At 35.5% G+C, this 5898-nt stretch overlaps 1 non-coding gene across 1 annotated transcript; it reads right to left on the bottom strand.

The window, feature by feature from the left end:
- Positions 1–3764: 3764 nt before the first annotated feature.
- Positions 3765–3871, bottom strand: LOC111899999 (small nucleolar RNA R71). Its single transcript, XR_002853092.1, has one exon. It is a non-coding gene; the product is annotated as a small nucleolar RNA R71 (small nucleolar RNA).
- Positions 3872–5898: the final 2027 nt, after the last annotated feature.

The raw sequence follows: 5898 nt of genomic DNA, 5'->3' as shown, positions 1-5898 counted from the left end.
GAGAGAAATGAGTGATTATGTGTTTTGGGAAGAGGGGAGGTGTCTTGGGAAGAGGGTGGATGGTTTTGAGAGTATTATGCCCTCCTTCCCTTTTAATTTTATAAAAACATTCAATTCTTTTATAAAAATATCAAACTTTTTATAAAATATACACCCTAACCAAGTTTTTGCTCATGAAACCTTGATTTTTGACTTATAAATTAAGGGTAAATGTTAATGACTTAAATTTTTATTTTCCTTGATTATATTTCCTTGAATTTAATTTTTTTAAGATAATATTATAAGTTTCATAACTATTTTTATAAAATTCTTAAGGTTAAACTTTATAAAATTTAGGTTTTAGGGCTTTTAGGGTTTTGGATTTTAATAAACTTTGAATATCAAAATAAATTGAATATTTGAGACTTAAAATTATCTTATGGTATTATAACTCTTTTATAGTTATAAATAATGTTTGTAACTTATTTTTATCGGTTTATTGGCATTCTATGTAGTGATTCCGAGATTCAAGCGAAATTGAGGAATCAAGTATACTAGTCCTAGTCTTCAACTTTGACTTAAGTTTCTATGAGACTTTGACCTAATTTCTACCACTAGGTCAAGTGCATGATGTGTGTATATGATTCATGAAAAGGTGTTCGAGTCAAAGAGTGACCTAAATATGGATATTCACTACATTTAAGTAGGTATAGAATTCACATAACAATGTGAAATATAAGTACATTATCCATTGATTCTACTTGTTTCCTAGTTTTTAGTAGGTTATAACTTAGCATCTAGTTACAAATTCTAGTATGTGTCGTGCCTATACGTGCAACTAAGTTTATTCAAATCTAGAACTGACTCGAATTTTGACGGTTGTCACAACGTGCCTCTTTTCTCTTTACTAGTAGACAACATTTTCACCTCTTCCCTCTTCACTGCTACTCACACACCACCATCCTCATCTCTCCGCCTATAATAAATAGAAATTGTTCATCATCGGCGCAGTCATTGGTGTCGCCGCAAAGACCATTCCACCATGTCTTATGTTGACCACCTTTTGTCATTGTTGCACACAAACCCTATCGCCATCTATGCTGCTAGGAAATCCACATCCCATTGTCATATTCCTTCTTGGCAAATCTAATGAGTTTTTTTTGGCAAACTCACGGAACAAGCTTCAATTACCGCTCTTATTGTGACATCATTAACCCTTTTCATGATTGGTGGTGGTGAGTAACCTAATGTGCTCCTCTGTCGCCATCTCTTTCTCCACCTCGTGTGTAATTGTTGAAGGCCCAGGAAGATGTTACATTTGTTGGATTAAGCGTCTAAGCTCATAACTAAATTTGTATATACTTGAATTGATAATAGCAGAGGCCTTTGACATGATGATTGATATGTGCATATTTAGTTATATATTTTGTGTAGAATCTTAATACCTTTTGGCTACTTTATTTCGATTAATGAACAAAATGTACTTAATTATGTTTAAATTATATTTTTATCCTTAAAGACATGCTTGGAAGCAAAAGGAAGCGAGAAATGCAATCGGAAGCTCGGGGATTGAAGAAAGAAGAAAAAAAGTCAAAAAAACAAACCTACGCGACGAGTCGGACACCTACTCGGCGAGTAGGCACGAATCTTTGTGAACAAATGGATGCCTTACCGCGCACGGATTTTAAGTGAGGGATTCGGCGAGTCGGCCTATGGACTCGAGAGTCGTCCCTGTTTTCAAAAATCTATATAATGGGCATAAACCCACGAAACAAGAACCTTTTCTGGAACCCTTGGGGATTGAATTGAGATTGAAAGTGCAGATGGAGCTATGGAACTCGTGGATCAACCCTAGCCTTCAAATTTGAGGAGTTTGAAAGGCACGATTATAATCTTTTTTCTTAATCTAGTGCTTACATTATGTTTAAATCATTAGGTTTAGTTTATGAGACGTTTTCTGCTATGAATATCAGCTAAAAACTCATTTCTTCTGTTTAGGGTAGACAACTTTATGACTATGGTTTGATTTTGTGGTTGGATTAGTTTTAATTGGTGAATTTTGTTTGATTAAGCTTGTTAAAGATCCTCATGTGTTGCCAATAACTATTTTCTGTTAATTATCAAGTATATTAAGTTGCATAAACATCTCTTAATTGCTTGTCTCATATAATTTTATGTGAAAACAATCTTATATGCCTATGAATAGTTAACATGAAATTAGGGGTTATTTAGAAAATATGTAAATCAATGTATGAGCTTGTGTGAAGAACAACCATACAATAAGTAAATTGAATTAGTAATTTAATTAGCTAGCTACAAGTCTTACCAAACCTGAATTAATAAACTAGTGAACTTATTAATTTAACCAATTGGTCACTGTTTGAATTGATTTGTTTTCTAAAGATTAGTAATAGTGAACATGAACCTAATCACATTAATCGGTAGCCAATGAAAAATTAATCCACTGCACTTGCCATAAAATCAACCATAAGAATAAAGAAGTTAAACCTGAACAGAAGTCTCCTTTAATATTGAATTTAGTTGATTTTTATTTGTTTTAGTTGCTAATTGTTTTATTTAAGTGTTAGTTAAGTGCTTAAGTTTCTAATCTTGAAAAACTAGAGAAAACTTCTTTCCTTTTATTATTTGTTTTTTTGGATAATTCTAGTAGTTAGTTTAATTATTGTTCCCTATGTTCGATGCCCTGTTTGCTTAACTATACCACCAATTGACAAGTACACTGCCTTTTGTGTGTATAAATTATAATTAAAAGTGGGATTAAAACTAGTGCATTTTACACACATCGAGTTTTTTGCGCCGTTGTCGGGGAACGGTTCTAAAAATTAATTTTAATTGCTAGTGTTATCGATCATTTGTATGAGATCTATCTTGCACAAAGTTACTGCTATAGTAAATTAGTCATTAGGTTTAAGTTTTAAGTTTCTCTATTTTTTAGGATTTTTTATTAATTTTTTTTTTCTGTTTTAACTTTGACTCGTCGAGTCCAGTCGTAGGTACTCGACGAGTCCAAAGCAAATGTCTAGTTTCGTTTTTTATTTCATTTTTGGTCTTTTTATGTGTGTTTCTTGTTTTCTTTCAGGTATTATATAACCCGAAGTTCAAACACACCTCTGGTACCTCCATTCGAAGACCCGAAATCCGCTCTTAGGAAGAACAAGGATAAAGCCATTGAAGACTCAAACCCGCCAAGGAAATCACATTTCAAGGACCTTAAATCAGTCTTTGGAAAGAAGAAAAGCAAGAAAGCAGGTGAGTCTAACAGTCAAAAGAGCGAGGCAAGCAAGTTTGATAATTTTGAAGAAAATCGGATCCCAAAAGTAACTGAATACGAGTCCAAATACGAAGAAGAAAGCGAGCAAGAAGGCGAACCCGACAACACCATGGCATACATTGTCGACCTCTCGATGGAGGCATACAAAAAGAGGATTCGAGACGACACCGGTCCGGGGCTTGTTCAACCTGCCATACCCGCTACTGCTACATTTGAACTTAAGGGGCGCATCCTCTCTGCATTGAAGGAGATTCCTTTCACCAGAAAGGATCATGAAGACGCTTATAAGCATCTCGATGAAGTTAACGATATCACCGACTAAGTTAACATTCCGAATGTACCAAGAGAAACAGTGTTGTTGAGGATGCTCCCTGTCACCTTTAAAGGAGCTACAAAGGATTGGTTGAAAGCACTACTACCAGGCACGATTACTACATGAGAAAAAATGCATGAAGAATTTTTAGAACAATTTTTCCCACCATCTAAAGTTGCTAAACTCAAAAAGGTCATTGCAAATTTTGAACAACAAATGGGTGAGTCGCTATATGAGGCATGGGAGCGCTACAAGGGTCTAATTAAGAATTGCCCACAAAATGAACTCAATGTGCAACAAGAAGTGTCAATCTTTTATGATGGGGTAAACGTCATCACTAGAAAACTACTTGAATCTCAAGGCCCATTAACAAAGAAAAATTCGGCTGAAGTGAGGGAACTTATTGAAGAATTCTTTAAGCACTCTAGAGAATATCATAACCCAAGGAATGACTCAACTCGAGGGGTGGTGAATGCTATAAACGATGATATGGCATCATTATTGGCAAAATTGGAGAGCATGGATCGAAGAATGACTAAGATGGACCAATCCATCCATGCCATTAGAGTGGGATGTGATAACTGTAGAGGGCCTCATCTTACTAAGGATTGTGATCTTGATGAGAACAGGAACCGGAAAGCCCAAGTGTGTTTCTCAAGTGGTGATAGATATGATGATGATTTGCGAAAACCCAAGAAAGAATGGCTACCCTATGATGAGTACAAGAAGGCAAAGGAGGAAAAGTATAAGCAAAAAGCAAGAGGTTTTTATCAAAAGGAGGAGCCAGTGCAAGAAAAGAAATTAGACTTTGAAGATATGCTTACAAGATTTGCAACTGAATCCGAGAAAAGGCATAACGATATCGATGCTGCAATTAAAGATCAACAATACATGTTGAGAGATCAACAAAACATGATTAAAGAGCACCAAATTATGATGAAATATCAGCAAACTCTACTTAGGAATCAGCAATCCTCTATTCTCAACATTGAAAAACAGCTAGGCCAACTTGCACTTCAAATAAATGAGAAACGACCGGGTAGACTTCCTAGTAATACCGAAAATAATCCGAAAGGCGCATATATAAACATCATGACAACTAGGAGTGGGATGATTATAACTCCTCTGGCCCTTATTCAGAAAGAAGACCCTAAGTTAGTGCAAGAGGAAGAAGCGGAAACTCAAAAATTGAAAAATCCCGACCAGACTCGCCGAGTCGCAGACATGGACTCGACGAGTCCCCCACCTGAGCAGAAAAATAAACCTCCTGTTAAGCCATATCAGCCTACGCTGCCATTTCCAGGTCGAGCTAGACAAGACAAGCACGATATTGATTATCAAAAGTTCCTGGAACACATCAAAGCCCTTCAAATTAGTATGTCATTCATCGAAGCGGTTGCACAAATGCCTAAATTTGATAAATTTTTAAAGGAGATTCTTACAAATAGAAAGAAGATGGAAGAAGTAAAGAAGGTGGTTCTAAATGAAAATTGTTCAGCCGCCATGTTGAACAAATTACCTAAGAAAAAGGGTGACCCATGTAGTTTGACCTTGCCTTGTCAATTCAGAAATTTAGCAACTATCCATGCGTTGGCTGATTCGGGGGCAAGTGTGAACCTCATGCCATATTCATTCTTTAAGAAGTTAAACCTGCCGGAGCCAAGGCCAATTCAAATGGCGATTCACTTAGCAAATAAAACAGTGACATTTCCAAGGGGAATATGCGAAGATCTGTGTCACACCCCAAAACCAAGAACGGTGGAAATGTTCTGGGGCGGAGGACGTCATGTACAGTATCACAATAATGAAAAGTAGAAAACAAGCAACAACATCATCCATTGCATTAATAATATAATTTTAATACAAGTGTTCTGTCAAATTATAATAGACACTAAAGTATAAACAAAATGAAAGATGAGTCTTGAACGAGCTCCATCTTCTCTAAACCTATAATCGGTACCTATCTACTGTTGACCTGAGGATACAAGTTATTTTGAAAGAGAGTATCAGCTTTAAAGCTGGTAAGATCATAAGTATTAATGTGTCTTAATTTGTATGTAAGTATTTGTTTGACATGTAATGAAAGACTGGAAAATGTTTTGAAAGAAAGTTCGTGTAAGTATAAAAATGTTTGTAAAACAACTGTAAATGTTTGAAAAAAAACCCTAGAAATCCCTATAATTTCTACTATATTAAAAGGGAGTCTTTTACCAAGACCCAACTGTTCTAAATGTAGTCTTCTACCAAGACTTAACTGTTTTTTATGTTCGTTTCTTGTAAAAGTGTGTAATTTTCCCCAAGTGTAACTATTATT

The sequence above is a fragment of the Lactuca sativa genome, chromosome 2, assembly GCF_002870075.4.
Source record: "Lactuca sativa cultivar Salinas chromosome 2, Lsat_Salinas_v11, whole genome shotgun sequence".
NCBI classification, from domain to species: Eukaryota; Viridiplantae; Streptophyta; class Magnoliopsida; order Asterales; family Asteraceae; genus Lactuca; species Lactuca sativa.
The sequence above is the reverse complement of the archived record's forward strand: the minus strand, read 5'-3'. Positions and strand labels throughout refer to the sequence as shown.